Raw genomic sequence first — 12,144 nt, 5'->3', positions numbered from 1 at the left:
AAGACAGCCTTATTACTACTTCATAACTGTAATTTTACTGCTGTTATGAATTGTAATGTAAATATCTGTGTTTTCCAATGGTCATTCATGAGTAACCAGACTTGGGCTTTTTGTTTTTTGTTTTTATTTTCAACTTCTCTGTATAGATGGAGGACTTTGCTTTTGAGGTCTGAAGGTCAGGACCTCACAGCCATCTTCAGCTATTACAAGTGCATAGATGCCTGCATAACAAGTCCCTGCAGACAGCAGCATTCTACAACGCTAGTGCTACCTCACAGCCCTGCAGGCCTCAAGCCTGAGTGCTGTGCCTGGGTGGCTTCAGCTCTTCTTTCATAAGGCTCCTCAGGGTGTCGATGAGCTGTCCTCTTAGCCTTTGGATCTGGGGGCAGGGGGGGGGGGAGGAAGACACTGCTTCCAAACACCACCATCATTAGAGCCTAGACTGATGACATAGGCTCACCATCCCTGCCTCTGGGAAGTGGGAGGATGGCAAGTTCAAGGCTTGCCAGGACTGCAGCATAAATTCAAAGTCAGACTGAATAACTTAATGAGACTCGAAAGAAAAAGTTAAAAGGAGGGGCTGGGGCTGCAGGCCAGGAGCAGAGCATTTGCCCAGCACATGCAAAGCCTTGGGTTCAATTCCCACTATTAAAAAAAACCCAAATCATCTGGCTGTTGGAAGACTCCCCATTCACTACAGTTACTGGAAATTTCTCATTTCCTTGGAAACTCAGTTATGTCATGTGTTTTGTTGGGACAGACAGGTAAAAGGATATCTTGCTGAAGCAGACACAGGTGAAAGGATGTCTTGCTGAAGCAGACACAGGTGAAAGGATATCTTGCTGAAGCAGACACATAAGAGGACTTGTGATATTTACAAAGAATATAACTATGACTCATAGACAATGGGAGGAGGCTCCGGCATTGGTTCGCCTTGCTCTGTCTTGCTGATCTTCGCTGTAACTCACCAATGAAGTTCTCGTGCTATCTCAGCGGCTTCTTGCTGCTGAGGACTCGGGCTCATTGTCAGAGACTTGAGGTTTCTTCTGAATCCAACTGCTGCTGCTGATTTCTGAGCTGTGATTGCCTAGTTGAACTAGACTGCTAAATAGCCCCAAAGAACTATTTTTAAATAGGTCCACAACCCCCATTTCCTATTAACCTTTGTTTCCCACTATCTCCAGGAGGTGGTGGACTAGAAGGGAGGTTGAAGCATTTAAGAAACATAATTAAAGTAACTTTTGAAAAATCTAAACCTACATCCCTTCCAAGTTAAAAAATAGAAGGTGAGGAGAAGACCCAGCAGCTCTCTGGCGTTGGGTATGCAAGACCCTAGGCCTCAATCTCCAGCACCAAGGAAGCGGTAAAGCAAAGAGAGAGAGAAGGGGAAAAGGAAGAGGGAGAGAGAAGAGAGGGCGAATGATGTGTGTGCATTAACTAGTTGCCCCTCTGTACCACAGCTCTCGTGTGTGTTTTAAGGCAGTGACTGATACAGTCCAAGGCTGCTCTTGAGCTCGCAATGGATGAGCTAACCAAGGATGGCCTGGAACTCCTGATTCTCCCACCTCTACCTCCAGAGTGCAGAGTTCACACATGTGTGCTCCATGCTGTTTCTGCAGTGCTGGGGATGGAATCCAGGGCTTAGTGCATGCTAGGCCAGCACTCTACCAACTAAGGCCCATTTCCAGGCCTGGTGCCACACATCTCTCAACTTTATTTTTCCTGTCTATATGAACCCATCCCCAACCACCCCCCTCTTTAACCACCTCTGGTTGCTGCTCTCTGCCTTCTGCTGAAACATTCTGCTCTAGAGCTGCACCTTCCCCCCACCTGCAAGCTCCACCCATTCCAGGGATTACACTGGGGGTCAGTGGGGGTGCAGAGCATCTTCTTACCCTGCAACTAGCAGCTGTGCCCCCATGCTCACACTGCCCTGTCTAACCCCTCCCCATCAGGGCTGAGCTAGCCTGAGAATCTGAGATCATAACTTTGAACTCTACACCTCCAATCGCTGGCCACGAGACCCTAGACAAAATTACCCCCTTTTTTTCTGGGTCTCAGTTTTCTTATTAGCATACCTAGGAGACTGGGGTATTGGAGCTGCTCTTCTGTGGTCACCCTTGGGGATTACCTGGGGTGTTTCATAGCAGGAAGCCTTAGAAGCCCAGGCTGCAATACTGGAGGGTAGGGCCTGGGCAGGAGGATTAAAAGTTGTTCAAGGTAATCCTTAGTTATAGAGTGAGTTCAAGGCCAATCTGAACTGCATACCTGTGTGCATATGACTGGCAGCCAGAGGCTGATGTTTTGGCTAGACAGGCTGACTCTCCAGCTCTGGAGAGCGCCTGCTGTCTATGGGCTCCACCCCCACCCCACCATCACCCTGATACTGATGAGGTTACAGGTTTACCTGCCACGCTTTCCTCCTTATAAGGGGTCTGGGGCAGTCTGGCACAGAGGGTTTGTGCCCACACTCACCCGAAGCCCCTCTGGACCTAGGAGGGAAGCATCCAGTGCCTGAGTGTCTCTGTGGCAGAAAGCAGAGCTGTGTGGCCCCTGACTGCTCCCCAGCATCTCAGGCCAGGACCGGGCATTGTGTCCCCAGCACAGCCCATTTGACCTCAGCTGTGCTCATTCTGCACAGTTTCCTTCCAAACAAACGGCTTCCCCTTCACAGGGGTCATCAGGTCACAGCCAGGTGGGCAGGGCCGGATTTCTGTCCCGGGTCCTCCCCGGAGGTGGGACAGGGGCCAGCCCGGGGGATTGAGGTAGGGCTGGTGGAGCCCGGATGGTCTTGGCCTGCACCTCAGGGTGGGGCAGCCTGTGCTGCAGTTATCTGCCCATTTTGAAGAGCTCTGGAGCTACTGTTTGCCAGTGGGCAGTGCTCTGCCACTTAGGTCATTGGGTTATCTTACCTTCATGCTCCCTTGGCACCCCAGGTTTTTCCTCATCTGAGTCTGGCTGAGCTTAGTAGTGTTTGTTGAATGAATGAATGAATGAATGAATGAAATGGACAGATCACTTTAACAACAGAAATGCGTGGCACTGCAGGGGTTCTAAAGTTGTCACTATTCTGAGCGTGATATGTGACAATTCTAATTGCTTCTAAATGCTCCTATTCTATTCTAAATGCTTCACGACTCGACCTAACTGTGAGCTAGTTAGGAGTATTCCCATTTTACATGTGAGCAAAGTGAAAGCACAGAGAGGTTAAACCACCCCTGCGAGGGTACACACATCCCATCCACAGCTCCCTGTGTGTGGAGAGCAGGTTCTTAGGCTCACTGCTTTGTTGAGTGGGAAGAGAAGATGAAGGATGTTTCATGAGGGCAGTGAAGCTGGGAAGAGACAAAGTATCCCTCAGGAATTGTAGGTTCCTAGCTTGTCTCAGTTTCCCACGTCCCAGTGTAACAGGATAGAGTTGTGATTCTCCTGAGGGACAAATGGGTGACATCAACAAATGTCCCAGAAGTTTGTGGGGTGGAGGAGGGATGATGGCCGAGAGTGGGCTCTGACACCAGGGTGGGTACTGAACAGAGGCTGGACTTCGGAGACTGTGGTGGATCGCAACCATCTGTGGACTGGCCATCTTGGCAGCATGAACCTTTACCCACTGAGCCATCTCACCAGCTGTGTTCACGGACCCCTCCTGTTTGACATTGTCCTAGTTAGGGTTACTATTGCTGTGGTGAAACGCCATGACCAAGGCAACCTGGGAAGGAAAAGGTTTATTTGGCTTAAGCTTCTATAACTGTTCATCATCAAAGGAAGTCAGGACAGGAACCCAGAGGCAGGAGCTGATGCAGAGGCCATGGAGTGTGCTGCTTACTGGCTTGCTCCTCATGGCTCAGCCTGCTTTCTTCTAGAGCCCAGGACCACCAGCCCAGGGATGGCCCCATCCACAGTGGGCTGGACCTTCCCCCATCAGTCACTAATAAAGAAAATGCTTTACTGGCTTGCCTATGTCCCCATCTTATAGAGGCATTTCCTCAGTTGAAGTTCCCTCCTGTCAGATGACAGTTCACTGAAGCCCCTCACGGCAGGTGTGCGTGGGCTCTGGGGTGACTTCCCCCAGTTCTGAGCCAGGGATGCCCCTGACCAGCCACACTTTGTCCTGCACAGTACTTTCAGAGTGGAGCCTGTGCTTCTGTCTTTCTGTGTTTCTGCACAGAGCACCCCCATGAAGGGAACTTGCAGGAGTGGCCCCCCACGAGCGGACAGTTGTGCCCTCCTTTGCAGTTCTGAACCTGGAGGAGGAGAGCAGGGAGTGGCAACTGGCCCAGATGTCAGACAAGCCGGGTCATGCCTTGTGCCCGTCCAAATGGATCGGGCTGACATGTGGGTGGCATGGCCTGACTGGTTGGGTGAGTGTGGGGTGTGGCAGCTGGTGAGAGTCGAAGCCGGCGAGCTGTGACACTCACCCTCTGCAGATGGAGGCCCTCCATGCTGACACTGCCTCCTGCCCTGTCTTTAGTTCTTGTCAGTGCTGACTCTGGGACTGGGATCATCCACTCCAGAACCCCCACAGGACCCCAGCATCCTTCCAAGCCCTGAGGAGGTGCCAGGAACAGGGCCACTCCCTGAGGATTTCCCAACAGTGCTGTCCTCTGGGTAGAGGGTGAGGTCACTGTGCTGGCCTGGATGAGCAGAAGCCTGGTCAAGAGAAGTGGGCCTGGAGGTTGATAAGGAGAGGCTCCCAGCAGGTGGTGAGAGCTGGGTGTAGTCATTAGGAACGTGGGGACCACAGTCTCTGCATCCTGGCTCTTACTATTCATTTGATTAGCCTGAGTTCTGGCTCCCTCAGATCATGGTATTTATGTCCTAATGCTGTGGTGAGGATGTAAGAACCTGGGCTGTAGGTACTTAGTATCTAGTAGGTGTTCAAGCTTTCTTCATGAGGGGGCGGAGCTTAGGGGCAGTGTGTGAGGACTGCCTCGTTTCCTTGTGTGCTTGCCAAGTTTCACTTTCCTAGAAAATGCACAAGATGGTGGAACAGCAAGATGCCTCAGTGGTTAAAAGCACTTGCCAGTAAGCCTGAGACTTGAGTTCAATTCCCAGGACACCACATGGTGGAAGAGTCGAACCTATATTTTTCAAGTTGTCCTCTGACCTCCCTCATAGATAAATCCAGTAAAAAAAAAAAAGAAAAGAAAAGAAAAGAAAAGAAAAGAAAAGGAGGGGAGAGGAGAGGAGAGGAGAGGAGAGGAGAGGAGAGGAGAGGAGAGGAGAGGAGAGGAGAGGAGAGGAGAGGAGAGGAGAGGAGAGGAGAGGAGAGGAGAGGAGAGGAGAGGAGAGGAGAAGAATAAAGGGAAAGCACAGAAGGACCAGTCTTCTCTAGCCCAATGTTCTGTTACATTAATTTAAAACCTGATTGAGAGCAGCCTTAGCAGGCCAGGTGCGGTAACCCATGTTGCTAATCCCAGCACCTGGGAAGCAGAGGCAGGTGAATGTCTGGAGCTTAAGGCCAGTCTCATCTACATAGTGTGTTCCAGGCTAGCCAGGGCTACTTAGTGAGCTCCTGTTTCAAAATAAGTCAAGCTGTGAGAATGTTTCTAGCTAAGGTATTAGTGGCTGCCTAGCAGCTAACAGAACAGTCAATAGCTTGAAAAGCCAAAGGAACATTCTTTGTAAAGCATAAAGGGAAAAGAAGGGTAGAGTGTGAGAGGGAAGTTTGAGCTCAGGGGGTCTCCTGAGTCCCCTATGTCTTCTAATGACCCTTCCACTCAGCCTTGGTTATATTAGATGGACCACGATGGGGTACACCCCGAAAGAGGGGAGGTGGGAATTAAAGAAAGTCCTAACATCCCCTTGGGGATTAGATCCCTTTGGCCTCTGCAGAAGGATGGGGTCAACAGAGGCTCTGCATGGGAAGAAGCCCCAGGGTTCCTCTGTGGTTTTCCCCTTGAGTCTTATGAAGTTTCTAGAAGAGGACCCTTCAATATGCCCATCTCAGTACCATCTTCAAGGCCATTCACTGTCTATGCTTCTGTGTGGAGGGCTCATGTGCACATGTTTGAACCCTGTGTGTGTGTGTGTGTGTGTGTGTGCGTGCGTGTGCACATGCACTTATATGTCCCGAGGCCATATATAAGTTCACTTCAGAGGTCTTCCTGGTCACTTTGCATCCTGTCGATTGAGTTAAGGTCTCAGCTGAACCCAGGCCTCTCTGATTGGCTCAGTTGCTCTGGAGGAATGTGTCTCTGTCTCTGTCTCTCTGATTGACTGCTCTGGATCTCTCTCTGATCTGGAATCAGGCAGGTTTCAAATGACTTGAGCCATTCGCAGTGCACTCTCTGCCTCTTTCTTGCTCGAAGATCAAAATGTGAGTTCTCAGCTCTTCCTGCTGCCAGGATTTTGCTCCACCGTCATGGATTCTAACTCTCTGGGACTGTAACTCCAATTAAATGCTTTCTTTTATAAGGTGCCTTGTGATGGTGTCACTACAATAGAGAAATGCTAAGCCATGGAGTTATCCAATGTATACCACCACTGCTTTATGTGGCGCTGAGGATCGAACCTGTGACACTCTACCAAATGAACTCCTCCTCAGGCCCAATAGTTTTATTAGACCACAACCACTTCATTCCTTCCTAGCTTGCTTGTGGCAGCAGTTATGCATCTTTCCAAGCAAGGTTTTTGCTCTCTGACCCTTTACAGAAAGAAAAAAAAAAGAGCTGATTCTTGGTTTTACTTCATCAACAAAACAAAGCTTTCTCTGTAATCCCCATATTCAGGAGGCTGAAAGTTCAAAGCCAGCCTGGGCTACACAGTCAGCTCTGTCTCAAAACAAAACAAGGTAGTGGAATGTAAACAAAAATCCCAGCACTCTGGAGGTGGAGGTGGAGGCAATATAATCAGAATTCAAGGTCATCCTGAGATATCTAAATTCAAGGCCAGCCTGGACTACATAAGATGGAAGTCTCAGAATACCACCCTGAACCAAGGAGAACCAAAGCAAAGCAGCCCCCTTTTATATTTTATTTTGTTTTTAGGTGTGTGTGTGTGTGTGCTTATATGTCACACATTTGTATTGTGTGCAGTGCCCACAGATGTCAGAGTGGGGTGCAACCCCTGGAACTGGAGTTATAGGTAGTTGGGAGCCACCCTAAGTGGGTGCTGGGAACACAACCATAAGAGCAGCAAGGGCTCTTAACCACAGAGCCATCTCTCCAGCCCAGCTAATGTTCTTAATGAAAAACAAACAAAGCACCCTCCCCACTTTACTCTAATATGGACTGTTTCTGTTCTTTACAGAGAAGGTGCTGAGTCTTGCCTATGCTTTACCGTGCGCTGAGCTGCACCACCAACCCCAGGCGTGAAACTTTCCTCTTGGTTCCACCTTGAAGTCCAGCCTGAATGGGAGGAAGTCAGAAAAGTAACAGAGCACCAGAGGTAAACAATGAGCTGCAATTCTGAATGGAGGCTGCCGGCCAGCAGGCTTCGGAGCTGAGGCAGGTGGGTCCTACAGATCTGCCAGCGCATGCTGAGAGCACTAAAGCACTTGCCTCTCACACAGCCCCTGCCCTGCAACCTTGAGCAAGCAACTCTCTGGACTTCTTCCCTCTGTGTTAATAATTATCCTGTTCGCTTGCTCACAGGGTCCCTGGTGGCTCCGCGTACTAGTTGTAAAACACAGTAACTACTGGTGCCTGACTAGCGATTGTGTGGTGTGAGAGTAAGCTGTTGACCTTACCCAGATCAGTCTCTTCCTGCCACCACTCGGCCTCATTGCCTTCTCTCAGAACTGAGTATCACCTCTGCCCAATGCCTTGCCACTCTGGGCAGGGGGATTTGAAGTAAGCAGAGATGGGGTTGACTCCCTCTGGGTCCAGAGAAGATGTGGCGGGTGCCTTAGTCCCTGTATTATTGTGTGGAGTATGAACAGGCTCATGCTCGGTTTCCAGACTGGAGCCTCTAAGAAGTAGGACCGGTTGGGAGTAGGTCATTAGGACAGGCCATTTCAGAGGGTTGGAATCTCTGAGTTCTGGCCACTGTTGACTTAAATTCTTATTAGGAGTCTCCGTCACACACTTCCTCTGCTGTGAAGTCAACCATGCCCTCTCCACCCATGATGGACTGAAACGCCTCTCAAACTATGAGCCCAAATGAGTCTTTGCTCCCTTAATCTGTTTCTGCCCACTACTGGGGCACAGGGATTAAAAAAATCAAACAGTACAGGCCTGAGGAGATGGCTGTGCCTGTAAAGCCCTTATACAATGGCTGGGTGCGGTAGCATGTGCCAGTATCACCAGCTCTGAGGAGGAAGAGATAGGAGGCTCCTTGAGGTTTGTCAAGCTAGTTTACTTGGTGTCAGAGACATTCTCTCAAAGCAAGCAAGCAAACAAGCAGCAACAAACAACAACAACAACAAACTCACAACAACTTGGTAAGATGGCTCAGCAAATAAAGGCCCTTGCTGTCACGCCTGATGTCCCGAGTTCTAGTCCAGGGACCAGCACCCACACCAGTTAGCTTACAACAGCCTGTAACTCCCCCTTCAGGTGTCTGTCACTCTTCTGGCCTCTGCAGACACCCATACACACTTGCTGAGACCACCAGAAGCTGTAACTGGACAATGGCTACGAGAAGACTTGCAGCACGTCTCAAGCTTTTGTGTGCACACTAGTCACCAGAAGATCTTATTAAAATGCGGGTTCTGAGTCGACATAGCGGTCTGGGCTGCCGCTGCCACCACTGTGGATCACACCTTCTCAAGACATGTGGCAGTAGCTTGGGTGAAGTCTCTCTTAGCTGGCTATCTATCTCACCACCTCCTCTCTCTCTTCTCAGCTCAGGAGAAGGTCTGGGATTTCCAGAATGAAATGTGGGCCAATGAAACCCAAGTGGAGCCAAGTAGCAATTGAGGCTGCAGGACACAAAGCCCAACAACCTTCCAGAGCTGTCCTGTTCCCGCATGCGCCCGTTTGTCTGGTTCCAGGAGCTAACAAAGATGGCCCCACTGCATGCATTCAGAACCTCTCCTGGAGGAAAATGAGCTGTTCTCAGGGCCGGAAACTCTGGGTTTCTTTTGGTTAGCAACTTGTCTTCATTCCTGTACCAGGCTCACTATGCACAGTCCAACATCTGCTTTACACAGCCCTCCACCTCCGTCTCTTGGTCTCTGTCTCTCTATCTCTCTGTTCTTCCCTCCCTCTCACCCTTCCTCCTTCCTTCCCTCCTTCCCTCCCTTCCAGACACATACAGCAGCCATGAAATTCAACTGAAGTTAAAGGTAGCTGGATTGAGCAGAGATGCTCCTCCTCTCCTGTGACCCACCTCTGTGGGAGTGTGTAGTGACCTCTCTTCCTCCAAGAAACCTCTCTGCACAGAATTCTAGCTCCAGTGTTACTCCCCCCAACCCCCGCATGTCACTTTTGATGCTCAATCGCCATGCCCATATTTGACTGAAGGACTAAAGCAAGATTTCTCCAAATGTGGTTCCCAGGGCTGGGAAGATGGCTTGGTGAGTAAAGTGCTTGGTCTGCAAGCTTAAGAACTGGAGTTTGGATCTGCCTTAAGCTTCCCTTTGAAATCCAGATAGAAGGAGTGAGTACATGAGCCAGCACCCCAGAAAAAGCCAGGGGTGGCATGTACTGGGGATAAGGAGAGACAGGAGGGGCCCTGGGGCTGCTTTCTAGTCTTATGCTCAGTCAGTGAGCTCAGGCTAAGTGAGAGACCCTGCTTCCAGGTGGAGAGTGACAGAGGGAGACACTGGATCTTTATCTCTGGCCTTCACATGCACACTTGTTCACACATGGCCACACATATGGGCTTATACCACACACACACACACACACACACACACACACACACACACACACTCGTCCATTCATCACAACATCACCATTACTCTTCGAAGGAGGGAGCTGTTAGATACACAGACTCCTGAGCTCTGCCCAGACTCTTGGAGATTTCACCAGCGTCCTTGGGAACAGTGGAAAGTCTGCATGGCTGATGACTCGGGAACTGAGTGTAGACAGCTTATATCTTTTCCTCCTGGTCTTCTATCCAGGTTGTGCTCTCTTTGTGTCCACCCTATTGTGTCAGTGTTTCTGAGCATACGCTGCCTTAAGCGTCCCTTCGGGATCTAGGCAGGAGGAGGAGTGAATACAGGAGCTTCTCATGTGGTTAGGTGTTGAAGGGACACACCCTGCACCCTGGATACTCTTGTCATCTCACCCACTCTCAAGCATACCTCAATATACAATTGTCCAGAGAATCTATCTGTAGAGCCTCGGCTGAGCCAGTGGGGCTCCAGACCCGCATCCAAGAAGCATCCTATACCATCAGTCATGCCCAGTTGAGAGCCAGGCCTTCACATTTGGTCCCAGAGAAGTGTTCATTGCATCTGACTCCCTGTAAATAATATGGGTTTTCTCTAGACATCCCATCATTGGAAACTTTGAGTCTCTTTGGGTTACTCTTTTCCTAGACCCAGAATCATTCCAAAGTGTGAATGGAGGCTAAGGACTTATCTCAGCTGGTACAATGTTTATTTCCTATGCAGGAGGCCCTGGGTTCAATTCCTAGCACCACATAAACTTGGTGTGGTAGTGTTTTCTATAACCCCAGAACTTGGGAGGTGGAGACAGCAGGATAAGAAGTTCAATGTTATTAGCAGCTACATAGTGAGTAGGAGGCCAGCCTGGAATATATGATAATACTGACTTAAACCTAACCTAACCAAACTGAACCAAACCTAACCAAACCTAAACAAGCCAAACCTAAAGTAAGCTAGGTAAAGTATGAGTGGATCGCATATTCTGGGTTACTGGGGCACTGCTTACTGGGCACCTACCTTTGTGGGACCTTTAAGGGACCTTTAAAGGACCTTTAAGGGGCAGGGCTTAGGGAATGTGTCTGGGGCTCTGCCCTTGGCAGAAATTAGTTTTTTTCTCCTGGGAGATCTGACTGGGAACACACCTGGTTCTACCCCTCTTGTTGGTTCCTCCCTTCTTGCTGGCTCCTCCCCTCCTGCCAGCCTCCTTTTTACTGCAAGTCTTGTCCTCTTGCACAGGCTCCCACATTGTAATGCTGTCATCCTAGAAGACTTCACCAGAGCTGAGCTGATACCTACACGAACTTCCAGAACTGTGAGCTAAAAATACACCTCTTCACCAAGTTACCTGTGGTGGTTTGAATGTCATTGGCTCCTATAGGCCCATAGGGAATGGCATCATTAGAAGGTGTGGCCTTGTTGAAGTATGTCATTGTGGTGATGGGCTTTGGATCTTATATGCTCAAGCTGCACTCAATGTTGAAAGACATTTTCCTGCTGCCTCTGGGTCAAGATGTAGAACTCTCAGCTCCTTCTCTAGCACCTGCACAGTGCCATGCTTCCCACCGTGATGATAATGGACTAACTTCTTTTTTTTTAATTAGGTATTTTCCTCGTTTACATTTCCAATGCTATCCCAAAAGTCCCCCTTACCCACCCCCACAAGCCCCTACCCACCCACTCCCCCTTTTTGGCCCTGGCGTTCCCCTGTACTGGGGCATATAAAGTTTGCAAGGATAATGGACTAACTTCTAAAACTGTAAGCCAGCCTCAATTAAATGCTTTCCTATGTAAGAGTTGCTGTGGTCATGGTGTCTCTTCACAGCAATAAAACCCAACTAAGACATTATTCAACCTCAGATATGTCATGAAGTCATGAGTAAAAATGTTGTTGCTGAAACATCAAGAAAAATAAACCTTTAAAAAGGGGGCAGGGGGAAGGGAGGACAGGAGAGATGGCTCAGCAGTTAAGAGTACTGACTTCTCATCCAGAGGTCCTGAGTTCAATTCCCAGCAACCACATGGCGGCTCACAATTATCTGTAATGGGAACTGATGTCCTCTTCTGTGTTTGAAGACAATGACAGTGTAGTTGTATATATTAAATAAATAAATATTATATATATATACACACACACACATATATATATATATATATGTTACTCAGCCTCAGGTGTTTTGTTACAGTTTTGAAAAATGAAGGAATACAACTGCTATGGAAGAAAAGTCTTTTGAATGGGCACACTGTAGGTACTGGCTGCTGGAGACAGAAGCCAGAGTCTGGAGACCAAGGCTACCTAATCCTGGATGTTTAACCTCTAGGTGGGGTTGGGGAAGAAACACAGATTATAAACAGAAGTATTTCATTTC

At 49.1% G+C, this 12,144-nt stretch overlaps 1 long non-coding RNA gene across 1 annotated transcript; it reads left to right on the top strand.

Annotated features, from left to right (window-relative positions):
* Positions 1-4,386: 4,386 nt before the first annotated feature.
* Gm1600 (predicted gene 1600) lies at positions 4,387-11,567 on the top strand. Its single transcript, NR_126064.1, has 3 exons — positions 4,387-4,703; positions 7,252-7,452; positions 7,596-11,567. It is a non-coding gene; the product is annotated as a predicted gene 1600 (long non-coding RNA).
* Positions 11,568-12,144: the final 577 nt, after the last annotated feature.

The sequence above is a fragment of the Mus musculus genome, chromosome 16, assembly GCF_000001635.26.
Source record: "Mus musculus strain C57BL/6J chromosome 16, GRCm38.p6 C57BL/6J".
NCBI classification, from domain to species: domain Eukaryota; kingdom Metazoa; phylum Chordata; class Mammalia; order Rodentia; family Muridae; genus Mus; species Mus musculus.
The sequence above is the reverse complement of the archived record's forward strand: the minus strand, read 5'-3'. Positions and strand labels throughout refer to the sequence as shown.